We start from the raw sequence: 14,880 nt of genomic DNA on the forward strand, positions 1-14,880 counted from the left end.
TTTTACGCTCGCCAACCGTGAGAAGGACGATAACTCTAATTACGCAATGAAATCAAGAGAACTCTAAAAGTACTGTTTTTCAGGCCTCTGAAACTCCTGTAAGGGTTCAAAAGGGGACCCCACGGACCATAAAAAAAAAACTCTTCATGCTTAACTCAAATCCGAAAACTGTTTACAGATTGTTTGAGAAATAAAAAAGTTACAGCGAAAAGTCGGTTTTCAACTCTGTCCCCTGAAAACCCCTTATTTTCTCGAATTTCATGTTCATGTTCAGAATCTAATGAGGTCAGAACAACATAACTGTCATTCTAGGCCTTAAATTTCAAAAGAATATGATGTTTATTTCTAGAGACAACGTGCCATGTGTGACTTCAATTCAACATAGAAAGTCCAATAGACAATTTTCAAAGACTCATAAAACCGGAAGTTCCCTTCGGATTGACATGAAACTTACAGTGTATGTTCTACACATTAGTCTAAACATATATCAAAGTTAATTATGACTTTGAAAAATTTCACTCCCCCCCCCCCCCCCCACCTTTCTTCAATGTTTGAAGTCGTATATCTCAAAAAGTATCAGTGGTCAAAAATCACTGTCGTTGATTTTTTTTTTGTAGGGATTGGGTATCAAAAAATGATATATTTTATTTGGGAGACATGGGTATCGAAATGAGAAAGATTTAAGCTTTAGGAATTTCAGATTTTCTTTTACAGAAACCGGAAGTAACGAAACGGGAAGTCCAAAACCTTACATTCGGGAGATATTTGCATGTTCTATAAGACGGGTATAAATAAAATGCATATATTGAAAAACTCTAGTTATATCTAGGACGAAAAAGTGTTCAGAATAATAATAATAATAATAAAAACGACGAAACCAATAGGGTTTTTTTGCAAAATGTCGAAAAGCCCTAATAAAAAAGACGAAAACAATAGGGTTTTTGGCCAGAATTCGAAAAGCCCTAATAATAATAATAATAATAAAACAAGACGAAAGCTATAGGGCTTTTCGACTGAAAGCGAAAAGCCCTAAAAAGACGAAAACAATAGGGCTTTTCGACAAAACTCGAAAAGCATAATAATAATAATAATAAAACAAGACGAAAACAATAGGGCTTTTCGCCTGAAAGGGAAAGCTCTAATAATGATAACGTTATCAATCTTTGTTGGTGTGAAATTTTACGATACATGTTTAATTTAAACAAATATTAATTAGGATGTTATGTGCCTTACATTTATTCTTGCCGCGACAGTAAAATGGTAACCAAACAGCTGTTAACAGCATAAACACGTTAAAGCAAACTCATAGTACGACATAACTAGTATCATTCAGCAACTCTCTACATGGATATGAGACATAAAAATACACTATCAAAATTCTGGAAATGAAACTTGACTCCAATGATAAGATGACTTCAAATTTCATAAAAGGTAGCATGCGTAGACACATCTTCAAAGTTTGTTGAGATATCAATGATTTTTTTTTTTAGTCATCAATATACAATGATATAAAAAGCGTAAAATTTATCCATGTAGCATCTGATGTTTACTGAAGAACGGATACATATTCAATACATGAAGGAAAAAACGCACAGTATGTAGTGAATGTTGAATTGCACTTCTCGGTGTATGTAAGGATCATTGTTTCATGGACCCCCTGAAATTGATTTGTATTGTTTATTGAAATTATGAAATTTATCATTAACTTTATTTTATTGTTTTTTAAACAATGGGTAAAAATTGTACCCCTTTATATGCAGACCTATTTTTGTTTTCATATGAAGCAGAATTAATTCAAAAAAAAAAAAAAAATACTTGAGAAGAAAACACTTGCTGTGGCCTTCAACTCGACATTTAGATAGTTAAGAGGGATGATCAAAAAGTTCTATATATAAAAAATCACAATTCAGATATTTGCCAAACATATAGGCACACACATGTTCTATAAATACCAGATATTAAATAATGTTTTCCTCCGTGTTTGTAACGTCACAATGTGAAAATGACGTCCGTAATTAGATCACTTGTGACAAAAAATGGTTGACTCAGTCGTACTTGAACAACGAACGGCTGTAAAGTTTAACGTATATCTCGGGAATTCCTTTGCAGTAGAACATGATAATTTGTATAAGGCTTATGAAGACAAAAGCCTTACCAGAGGTTCAATCATTAATTGGATTGAATGTTTTAATGAAGGCAGGGAGATGGTTAAAAATGATGTTTGTTCTGTCGACCAGCGAAAGCAAGCCGGTAAAAAGATGTGTCCTTAGTTGAGCAATTTGTTTTGAAAGATCGCCAAGTTACAGTAAGAAAAATAGTTGAATATCTGAGATATAATATAATTATTAAATCCCTAAAATATCCTTTACTTTAGACATTAAACATAAGAGATATGAAAAAGAGAAAAGGCGCTCATACTTTTCCACATTGGATAAACGAGGCTCTCGAGACCGAGGACTCGGATTGTGATGGTCAACATGGTAATTATGGGAAGGGATATCCTTTTCCACCCATCCTATTGCCGAGATTTGGCCATTTCGGACAGATGGTCTGTTCTTGTTATAAAAAATTAATTGCATGGTAAGAAACATAAGACTCGGAAAAATCTCTTAGCTTCTGTGAACAGACCGCTACGGAGCATGTCACGTGACCGCCTGAATCACGTGATTCGCGCATAAAATCGGAGAGGACTACTTTAAAAAATAATGAACACTGAAACCTCATTTTATTTCTTTTAACGACTTTGGATCCTGATATTTAAAGTCTTAAACTTTTTTTGTCAAGTATATTTTTAGCTTCTACACACATAGCTTAATTAAAAATCAAAACAAAAAAAGGGGGTCAATATGCTTCTTTTGGCGCTACAGTACATTTAAAATGACCTTTTTGCACTGAATTTGTGTCTTAATCAAAAATAACATCTTCGACGTTTTCCCTTCAATATTTTTTATCCAAATAAATCATGGGACAAAGTATGCAATTATTCTCTCTTAAAAAAGACACATTAAAATTGTGACCAAAAAAAAAATTTCAAATTGCTTCGCATAATCAATTATTTGACCTTTCTGCACTCACAAAATGTCATTTTTCGGGCATTAAAAATTTAACAAGCAAGAAAAATATTTTAAAGTCTTAAACTTTTGCTGAATTTAAGTAGATTGATCAGAGTTATCTTATATATTCAGAAAAGAAAATCAAAAGTAGAGATCTATGATGTTATTTTTTAGATATTACTAAAAAACTGTTAATTTTATGATAAAATTGGCTCAATTTTTTCCTGGAGTTTCAGAATATATTTTCTATATTTGTCACAATATGATGATAGAATTCACAAAAAACTGATTTAATTGATATTTTAGAACCAGCATTAATCATTTCAATGCACAAAATAGCTCTGTGTGCAACCAGCATGGAAAAATAGGAATCTAAACTTAACACTACTGTATATATTTCAAAAGGGAAAAAATGATCATTTTCTTCTAAAAAACCTTCCGCCACAAAATATAGTTCCTGGCTTAATCCTATTTGAATGGAATTTAATTGCGGTTTTTTCATTGGATATAGTATAATTTGCATTGTAGAATCCAGATTTAATGTTAGAACTTAAAAATAATGCAGAATTTTAGAAATAAAACTCAAGACCAAAATCTGCTCAAAGGCTCAGGATCGAACGTCCTTAAGGAAGTTATTCAACTAGTTCGCGAACTTTTTGATCACCACTCGTACATCAACGACGTATACTAGTCATCAATAAAGAATAGTTACTTCGATTCATATGTCCACTTAAACTTGCAATAAAAGGTATCGCAGAGTCATAGACATCTGTTTCATAATTGGAAATATTACAAGAGAAAGACGTAAATGGTAACATAACATCAAAACTTTATAAAAAAAAAAAAGCTTGATGACTTCATCTTTTCTATTGTCAACCCCCTTACTTACGAAGCAATATGCAGTCCATGAAACGTTCTACATTCTCACTTGAACGGTGAGCGAACACTGAACGAACGGTGAACGGACGGTGAACGAACGCAGAGCGAACGGTGAGTGAACGATGTGTGAACGCTGAACGCAACTTGGTGAACGATGTGTGAACGGTGAACGGTGAACAAACGCAGAACGCGAACGGAGCGCAAACGCGAACGCAAAGTGAACGGTGAACGAACAGTGAACGCAAGATGAACGATTTATTCGGAATGCTTCTGATCTTTTCCTTGCATTGAAACCATTCTATTGTATTCTAATGTCAGGTACCAAAAAATAAATAAATAATAAATAAATAAACAAATCAATGATTAAATAAATAAATGCTACAAAATTGTCTTTAAGAAAGATGATACATGCATATTAAGTATCTTTTTTGTATGATGTTTAAATTCAATTTTTTTTATCACACGATTTTTTATCGCTGTAAAACATTGTAATTGTTACCGAACGCTGTAGTATTAAAGAAAAAAATATTGCAGCTGGAAAATAAATATGTTTATCTTATTTGGTATAATAACCATTACAAATAAGAGAAAACTTCTGACTTATAGAATGAATTACAACAGTTGTAACTTCCATTCATATATTTCCGTGCCAAGGCGATTCCGTGTAAAATAATGAAAAAGAAATAATAAAGGTCTGTGGACGTATTTGCATTAATACACATGTATTTCAAATTCTTAATGCAATAATATATTTATGTGTTATTTCTATTTTTATGATGATTTATTGAGCAGACTTTTACATCTACCTCTAGACATTTCCAGTGATTATACCCTGACAAGATAATACAAAGAGGCATATTCATATTATTTGTTTTAGATTAAAATTTCAGAACTTGATATTTAAGTTATATGTTGTCACAGTTTTTATTAAACAGACAAATGAGAGAGAGAGAGAGAGAGAGAGAGAGAGAGAGATTCCGGTTTTGTCCCCCTTTTTCAGGCTTCACCAAATGTTTGTACCTATATCAAACAAAAAATCTTAATTTTTTTTCTCTAAATTTATCAGGCAATGAAAGTAACTTTTTTAATCAATAAATCCATTTGTTTGACAGTCATATTCGTTTTTCTTTCAAGTTCACACGAAGTCCACGTGCTTGTCCTGTCAATCAAAAACATTCGACACTGTGCAGGTGTGAGAGTCTCGTCACACCGAAAAAGAAGTGCTAGTATTTCCAACAAGTTTTAACATTTTTTTTTATCATTCCTAGATTTGATTCCAACATTTCTAAAAAAAAAATAAAATAAAATACATTGGGCATTAACACGAATTTGAAACATACTCTCTGCCAATTTAAAATAGCACCGCCGACACGCGTATATTTTGAACTACTATTGTTTAATGATTTTTTTAGATGCATGTTGTTTTGAGACTGCAATGTTTGTGTGCTACAAAACACATTAACTATTTCTTAAAACGGTAATTAAATATACTGGAAATACTAAGTAACCAATTTAGAGGGGGGGGGGGGGCTCTTAAACACATCGAATGGCAAACATATAAAGTTACGGTGAAGGAAAAAATTATTTTCTCTATAATTATAAACTTTATATATTATAATAGAGAAACTCCTGTAGTGTATTACATTTTAAATACATATTTTTTAACCACACTATAAATTAAATTCGCTCCAAAGACATTTTATTAATAGGGTATCAGAAGTACTATGTATAATTCTCAGAACTAGTTCTATCATGTATTTCTGGAGTTAATGAAAAAAAAACGTGTTAAAAATAAATATTTTCGTAATTTTGCCGCAGTTTGTAAATTAATTGACTTGGATAATTATCAATCCATTAACGATTTTTCGTCTTTAACATAACAACAAAATGTTGCGTGCTTAAAGTATCTAAATTTTGCTTGTATTCAAATTTAATTTTTCAGCACCGTTCTACATAGGTACATACTTATAACAACATTTATTTTCCTGAGTAAATTACCTTACAGCTAAGTTAGAATGATAAGAAACAATAAGTTAGAAAATTGTGGATAATTTTTTTCCCATGAGATAATAATTCTTTCAACACGATATGTTAATTATCAAATTAAAAAAGCTGTAAATCCTTACTAACAAAAAGATAATTCATTTCACTTCCGGGTTCCGAATGACACTGAAGACTGAACGATAAGTGAACGCTGAACGCAAGGTGAACGCAAAGTGAACGAATGGAGAGTGAACGCTGAACGCTTTGTGAACGGTGAACGCGAGCGCACGGTTAACGCTGAACGCAGAACTGTGAATGGAGAGCGAACGGTAAACGCACCCTATACGAACGGTGAACGAACGGTGAGCGAACGGAAAAATGGGAATGTAGAACGTTTCAGGGACTGTACCCTTATCACCTGCATATCGGATTTGTGTCTCCCAGAATATTCGATATGCCAGGACATGTCCTTCCTTCGAACAATTTCTAAAACTAGGCAAGCTATAGACAAATAAGTTGTTGAAACAAGGATACCAACAGTCTTGCTCAAATCTAAATCTTATACGGTTTCAATTTTTATTCAGCAGATGCGCATTTCGAAAAATTATGTCTCTTCAGTGATGCTCATGCCGAAACGTTGGAAATCCAAAATATTAAAATAATAATTTTTTTTTTTTTTTTTTTAAATTGAAGAACTGAAACAGAGGGGTGCGAAAGACTGGAGCAAAATAAGTCAAAGGATCATAGCTATACATGGTGGAAAGTAATCATATCGCAAGATCTATGGTCGATACAATGACCTTTGTAGCAAATACAATCTATTATTATGTCGAATGCTGACTGACGTTTTACATACTACTGTGGAATCATCATTGTTCGTGGGGGACCAATGTTCGTGGATTTCGTGGGTTACCCTTACCCACGAATTTACATTCCCACGACCGTTTATTTTGTAAACATATTTATTAATTGAATCTGCCGTAGGAACGAGTAACCCACGAAATTACGTCCCCTCGAACAAGTAAAATTTTGCTTGTCCACGAACATTGACCCCCACGAATTAAAATGGTTTCACAGTAATTGTTAGGCCATTAAGTACACACTGAATTCTCTATAAATTTTTCCCGATCATGACAAGGAGCACAGAACGGGTGTGACCGGTCGAGATGGGATGCTTACTCGTCCATGACACCTGATTTAACCTCTGATGTTTCTAGAGGTCCGTGTTTGTTCTGCTTCAGATTTGTATTGTTTCAATGGGCTTTTCAGCTTGATAACTGTTCGTTATCTCCATATTTTATCAATAATTGTCATTTTCATATGACAGAAAGCGGAATAGGGAACTATGTAAATATTAAAAGTCACTATCCATAAATCCATAGTGAAAATACTTAACTTTGGTATAGTCAAAACATTTATTTATCTTAGCAAAATGTTGATACTATATTTAACTATAGTAAACTATAGTGAACTATACTTCATTATAAACTATAGTTAACTATAGCTAACCATAGTTAACTAAAGAATTTTTTTTTTGTTCGGGAAGTTCAAAGTTTGAAAATGTGAAAAGGAAAAATTCAGATAGAATTTAATCTTTAATAAGCATTTTTGTCTCTCATGAAGGGATGAATGATACAACATGTCTACCAAGTAGTAAAACATTAAATGTTCACGTCTTAATGTAGACTGGAGCTTCCCGAGCAACCATTTTAATATGCTTTATATTCCTTAAAAAAGTAAATGAGAATAAAAATGAAGGGAAGTTTTCAACACCTGTAAGTGAAACAAACACTATGCACTGGCAAAAATCGAGTGCAATCGTTTGTGAGTCAAGGAAGTTTGAAATCTGACATTAGTATGGCTAATACTTTATTATTTACTAATCACGGCTTTGTTTTTTTGACAATATTTTTCCTTATACTAGTATATTCATATGTTAAAACTTGATAGACTTTTGTATCCCGACCCTATATCTGGGGGTATTGATTTGAATAAACTTTAATCTACACTTCCTGAAGATGCAAATGCTTCAAAATTGATATTCAAAAAAAATTCTCTGTTGTTCTCCAGAATATTTTTAAAAATATTATTCTATTGTAAACTTTTTATTTCAAATTGCGGCCCCTTCCTATCCCCATGGGTCATGATTTGAAAAAAATCTTGAATCTACAAAACCTGAGAATGCTTCAATATAAATGTGATTAAGCACGACTTAGCCCTTCTGATATTTTCAAAGATTTTTTACCAGCAGTTTCCCATGTAAAATTTGATTTTTTTTGTGCCCCCCTAACCCTGGAGGCCATGAATCAAACAAACTTAAATCTACACTTTGTAATTGGGCTTTTACATAAGTTTCATATTTTCTGGCCGAGTGGTTCCTAAGAAGAAGAATATTAAATGATGCTATTAATTTTTCTCTAATTTCTAATCATGTCCTATTGGAAGAGAGTTTGACTGTTCCTTTGAGGAAACATGAACTCCTTTCATCGAAGAATGCTTTACTGTATGTTTGGTTAAAATTGGCACTATCGTTTCTGCGAAAAAATGGAGAATGTTTAATGTTTGTAGACGGCAAACGAAAGTCGAACAACGGGCACCCTTGATCAGAAAGTCTTGGGCTATGGTGAGCTAAGAAAAAAATAATTCCAACATCATAAGCCTAAGTCGTGGAGTGACCGGGACAGTAGAATTATTCGCAACAGAGAATGGATCTAAATAATAAAATGGACATCAGGGTAAAGATTCAGTCATGGAAATATGTTTGAAGAAACGAGTTAACAAAGGAGTGACCAAACGTCTCAAGGTATCCTCTATAAAACTTCTTATCTCTTTCTCTTATAAATTTCATCAACAATTTTGTGATCGAATAAAACAAAATTGTTGCAATGTCATACCAACAAATTATGATATATATATATATATATATATATATATATAAATTTTTGTATTTCAAGGTGTCGATTTCAATGGCTTTTTCAGAAAATATCTAATTTTTATTTTGATTAACATTTTTATGCATAAAGGAACTAGTACTAACAAAATATTTTTTACTAGGTAACGGACAATTTCTGGAAACTTTGATTCAAGTGTTGATTTAAAGTATACTCCTGTCTAGAAGTTTTCCCAAGGTGTTTTAGCCGCGTCATGGCATTATTATGTGGCTCTCTGTCCTTATTTTGCAGAACCGTACCATCCCCCACCCTCATCTCCCAAATAATATGCTTGTAAATGGATAAATGTTGCAAAATTTGTTTACAGATACAACACTTTGTGTTACCGAGGCTAGATTCTCTTTTTTCAATACAGAGACATTGGCCCCTTTCTATATTCAATGCATGTAAGGATGTGATTCTGGTGTAATGAATGAACACATCACAGAGTATTATTTTCATACAAATCGTACAAAGCAGACAATTCGACCAGTAAGAAAATATAACACTTCGAGAGAACTGTTTGCCTCCTAATAATTGCAGAACCATGCCCCCCCAATATATATATATATATATATATATATATATATATATATATATATATATATATATATATATATATATATATATATATATATATATATATATATATATATATATATATATATATATATGAACGAGTTCAACCCCGGGCTGGGGCGGAAGTGGGTATCCTTATAAAAGTGAATTTCTTTGTGTTTCTATATATATATATATATATATATATATATATATATATATATATATATATATATATATATATATATATATATATATATATAAACACAAAGAAATTGTTTTTTTAAATTTATGAGATTTTGAATGGTATTTTGCAATCTAAAATAAAATTTTGTTATATGACCAACTAAAACCAGCCTACCGCCAGAAACAAAGAAATGAATGTAAAATTTTTATGCCTGGACATTATATTTTAATGCACATTGTTTGCAAGATGCTCGCGTAAAACAAATAACATTTTCAAACATTTGTACTTTGTATTTTCAATATATGAGGGACAAACCTAGACCAAGTTCAGGTGTCTGAAGGATAGTTTAAAGCCCTACTCATTGTATTTATGCAAAACGTAAGCCTGTATCATGTACAATTTTAAGAAAAAATATCATAGATACGGTATTTCAATTTCGGAACAAATATGCCTCACCAAACTTTTTTTTTTTTACAAAGGATAACTTACGAATTTGGTTACAAACAGCCAAATTGATTCCTGGGCTACAAGGATATGTTTCATTATTTTGTAGGACAACTAATTGTTTCTTAGTTTCATTAAAGCAGTTTATATTCTTGATAGCCAGGTGTAGAGAGAAATGAATCAAGAGTCAATAAATCATAAGCATGACAATTTGAGGGTATTTTCCAATCTATATCGTAATTTGTATGGAAACAAAGTCATTACACATTTTCCAAAGCAAGATACAGTTAGAGACCAAACTCTACTTACAGATTTCCACAAAAGATCTCATATTAATCTTTATTAGTCGCCTGCGACAGACTGTTTTATACACACATATTAATAGGTTCTAGCTCTAACCACTGGTATAAAACAGACTACTTTTCAAAATTATATATATGTATATATATATTTATCTCTTCTCCATAAAGTTTAAACGTCTTAAAGGGCAACATAGAGCGATTTTTTTTGTACAAGTGTACAGTTTAAATTGCTTAAAAATGCAGTTTTATTGATGAAATTTAGAATTACATTTTTCTTTCAACTCCAGGATTGCGTCTTATTCTTCTGCTGTCTCATCCACGAATTCCCTCATCTATGCAAAGAAAAAATAAAAGGGTATTTAAAATATATAATTAAGCTTCTACTTTTTATTCATCAACTTGACTTTTACGTACCCTCTTATAATGCTGCATGAGAGCCGAATCTTTGAGCTCATCAACAGGCTAAAATATTAAAATATAAAAGATAAATCATAATTACTGTTGTTGATGAATGGTATTATGTAATTAGTAAGCAATGGAGTTTCAATGTTTGGGATAATTTGTGGGTACATTTTTATCAAACAGCATGACTAATAGAAATTCATCATCTGATCCTTTCTTTAACTACACGCGGGTTTAAGTATGGCATGTTTGATATTTCGATGAAAGTTTCTTTACGTTCTTCGAGTTTTCATCATAAACTATTAACTTACATCTCTTATTCTAAATGATAAGATCATTACTCACCAAATCCCTATCACAAGGACATCCCAACGACCCACAAGAACAACTTTTCGTTTCTTTTGCAACTTTGCTTTCTCCATTTTGGACCAAACAGTGAAGAAGAAAAAGAAGAACCAACAACATCAGAGACCTCATCTACATCAAACAATGCATAATGGTTTTCAATACACGGATTTCTAGTCATAAAAATAATGCTTTACATTAATTTTTTTTTATTAAAAAGTTACATTCGTGAAACACATTAGGCGCCGATGACCGTACAATCAATTGAAATATTACTTACAACCTTTTTATAAAACTTTTATCAAGCACACTTTTGTTCAGGTAATAAATATGCATTTTTTTATCGAGGTAAAAAGGTATTTAGGTAAAATATTATCTATGAAGCATCTTGGACAAGAATCAAATTAACGGCAAAAATATATAAAAATTCTCTAGAATTTCCTTATTTATTATTAAGGTCTTTCGTCTTCACGGAAGACCTTATAGTGATTCTACTGTTTCTTATTAGGTCTTCCGTTATCAACGGAAGACCTATAGTGATTCTACTGTTTCTTATTAGGTCTTCCGTTTTCAACGGAAGACCTATAGTGATTCTACTGTTTTTTTATTATTATTATTAGGTCTTCCGTTTTCAACGGAAGACCTATAGTGATTCTACTGTTTTTTTATTATTATTATTAGGTCTTCCGTTTTCAACGGAATACCTATAGTGATTCTACTGTTTCTTATTAGGGTCTTCCGAGCTTCCGCTTCGGAAGACCCTTCTGTTATTCTACTGTTTCTTCTTCTTATTTTTTTTTCCGCAAGTTTTTGTCAGCTGATTTCTTTGAGATTTTTCGCCTGATTTTTTTATGAAACTTTTAGGAAAGAAACATTATGTTAAGGCCTATAAACGTTTTTTTTTTTTTTTTTTTTTTTTTTTGTTTTTGTTTTTGTTTTTGTTTTTTTTTTTTTTTTTTTTTGGTTTTTTTTTTTTTTGTTTTTTTTGTTTTTTTTTTTTTTTTTTTGTTTTGTTTTTTTTTTTTTTTTTAATTTATTTTTTTTTTAATTCTATTTACGCCTTTATTTATGAGTTATTGCCCTTTAATTATTATTTGGAGGCTATGTCCGACTGAGATCTTGGGAACTACATAAGATAGTTGTATGAAAATTTTAAGAAAATGTAGCTAACGTATTGTAGTTGTGTAAGATGTTTAAAATATTGGCTAAACTTTTCAAATTTTTATATTATTTGATGGCAAATTTTCAGAATTTTTTTTATTAAATTTTGTTGCTTTTTGTTTAATAACTTTTAAACTAAAAATATTTTGCCAAGACATATAGAAGAAAAGTTGTGTGAAATAACAAGGGCTTTCAGATGAAATCAAGAAAAAGGGGCTGGCCCCTATATTTAGGGGTCAGTACGTCATAAATGTCTTTTTTGAAATAGCTTAAAATGTTGACATTTGCTACAAAATTTTTATTTCATACTATTCGTACTAGAATACTAAATCTTTTTATTTGCCATAAAAAGAAAAAAATCATGCTTTATTTAAAGCCTTTTTTACGAAATGAATTTCATGTAAATATAAGAACAAGTTGTCTACAAACTGAAAATAGATCAACGCGTACATGCCTTATCAGGACCTAAATGTATACAATTATTACTATATGACGGCTTTCTGTCATGCTGGTACTGAAATGTGCCTATATATTTGTCACTTTAAACACCTATCTAATTCCTAAGTTACAATATCGCAAATGTTTTGGTTCCATCGCACTGGATGTAAACATTCAACGGCATTGTGGGTAGGGGACCAGCATGGCGGCATTTGTCAAAGAACCAAAAATATTCGCACTGTATGTTTGACATTGATTGCGTATGTAGGCATGCATTATATTCGATCCGCAGCTAGGCTTATGTGCAGATTAACATTTCTGAACACGTATATGGAGCATTAGTGTAAGGGATTTATTCTGAGTTTTTAAACTGAAGATCTTGTGTGCGATTGCGAGGAAATTCTATTTGTGTAGCGAGTAAGAAAAGAGTTATTAGTGATGTGTTATATTGTCTATGTCATTCCTGTGAAGTATGAACGATTCAAAAGAATTAAGGTAAAACTTTTTTATGTAATTATATTATTTGGAATATGCACAGATTGATAAATGCCAGCACGCACATGACATACATGTATACACTGATCAGCTGATGTTATCTATTTTATAGTACAGACTCAAACTGTAAACACTTTGATGATATTATCAAACTTTTACTACAATAGCTTGTCATGCTTATTAATACTTTATTAGATTTTATTTCACAAAGAATTTGAAATAATTGATTTTAAGTTGTAAAATTCAAATGGTACGGTTCAGCTGCAGTGATCATGGTGATAAGATTAAGAAAAAAATAGTGTATATTACATAGAATATCAAACTTCGTTTTCCTTGTGGAGTGTAGTTATGAAATTTATTTTGAGCACAATGCAACCGTATGTTGGGTAGTACATGGCAGACCCAAATGAAAAACAAAAACTTGTAGGTTTGTTAATGGATAGTTTTCATGGGCTGTGTAAATTTTACAGTCATGGCAGTGAATACTCTAAATATAGCTATAATCGCTGATGTCGTAACTATTTGAGAATGATTTAATAGTTTGTATGAAATTCGGTGTGAAGTCGGTTATACCAGCTTGTAAACAGCGAATGCCATAATCATGATAATTATTATGATATGTGTAAACTACATTGAATAATTTGTTTGTTAGTTGTTTAACGTCCCTCTCAAGAATTTTTCACTCATATGGAGACACCGCCGCTTGCCGGTGGAGAGCTGCAGGTTTTAACCTATGCTCGGCACTCAGGGCCATTGAGCAGTGAGGGATCTTTTCCGTGCCAGCACCTACCGCGACACAGGACCTTGGTTTATACGGTCTCATCCAAAGGACCTGTCTCCACGTCCAGTGGCATTCGAACCTGAGACATAAGGATCAAGTCCTTACTCGGTGACTCTAGAGCATTCGCTCTTATCCCTGCGCAAGCAGTAGATCTACATTGAATTAAGTTAACTAATTAGGTATCCAAATTTATTTTTAGTTGTTTGTTTTCTTTAAATCTTCACTCGCGGTTTCACTCTTCCTAGCACCTATGCCATCATCTACTGAAACACGAGACCTGGTTTTATATGGTTTTATCCATAGCTAGGATCTGTGTCTTAATTTGTCACTCAGTGGATTTGAACCCATGAACTGGAAGTATAAAGGGTTATGTCCATTTGGACTAATTATAGCCATAAGTTTTATTAGTCAGAATGAAAATGTATTAGCCTGAAACTAACGGACTAATGTAAGTGTCAAACCTTGCGCAGTGAGGATCAGCTCCTTATTTCACAACTCTAGAACAAAATGAGAAAATACTCTTAGCAACTATGCCATTTTATTCTTGAAAACAAAAAGGCATAGGTTCAACAATACACTATCCATAATACTTTAAATATTGCCATATGTCAGAATTTGATATTCTTTAACACATGTAAAAAGTCATGCAGCTTAATTAAATTTCTCAGGTATATTTCATGATCAGTGTACAATGTATATATAAACAGGAAAAAATGGGAAATGTTTTATATGAAATTTTGAAATAAATTTTAGGGATGGGAGTTGGATAAATTTTTGAAACTCGGGTTAGTCCGAAATTTTTCTCACCAAGTAACAGGTGACAGGTTAGAAATTTCGTTATTATTTTTTTTTTCAGTTCATTTTCTTACATGTATAAAACAATTTGTAAACAATGATAATAATCAGAATTCTTTACTTTCGC

General features: G+C 31.9%; 1 long non-coding RNA gene across 1 annotated transcript; it reads right to left on the reverse strand.

Moving 5' to 3' along the window:
• Positions 1 to 10,563: 10,563 nt before the first annotated feature.
• LOC133178840 (uncharacterized) lies at positions 10,564 to 11,209 on the reverse strand. Its single transcript, XR_009720051.1, has 3 exons — positions 11,084 to 11,209; positions 10,751 to 10,798; positions 10,564 to 10,668 (listed from the first exon to the last, which is right to left on the reverse strand). It is a non-coding gene; the product is annotated as an uncharacterized LOC133178840 (long non-coding RNA).
• Between the last annotated feature and the right edge of the window lie 3,671 nt (positions 11,210 to 14,880).

The sequence above is a fragment of the Saccostrea echinata genome, unplaced genomic scaffold (genome assembly GCF_033153115.1).
Source record: "Saccostrea echinata isolate AGI-Se365-2 ecotype Australia unplaced genomic scaffold, CSIRO_AGI_Sech_v1 ptg000003l, whole genome shotgun sequence".
Classification (NCBI taxonomy): domain Eukaryota; kingdom Metazoa; phylum Mollusca; class Bivalvia; order Ostreida; family Ostreidae; genus Saccostrea; species Saccostrea echinata.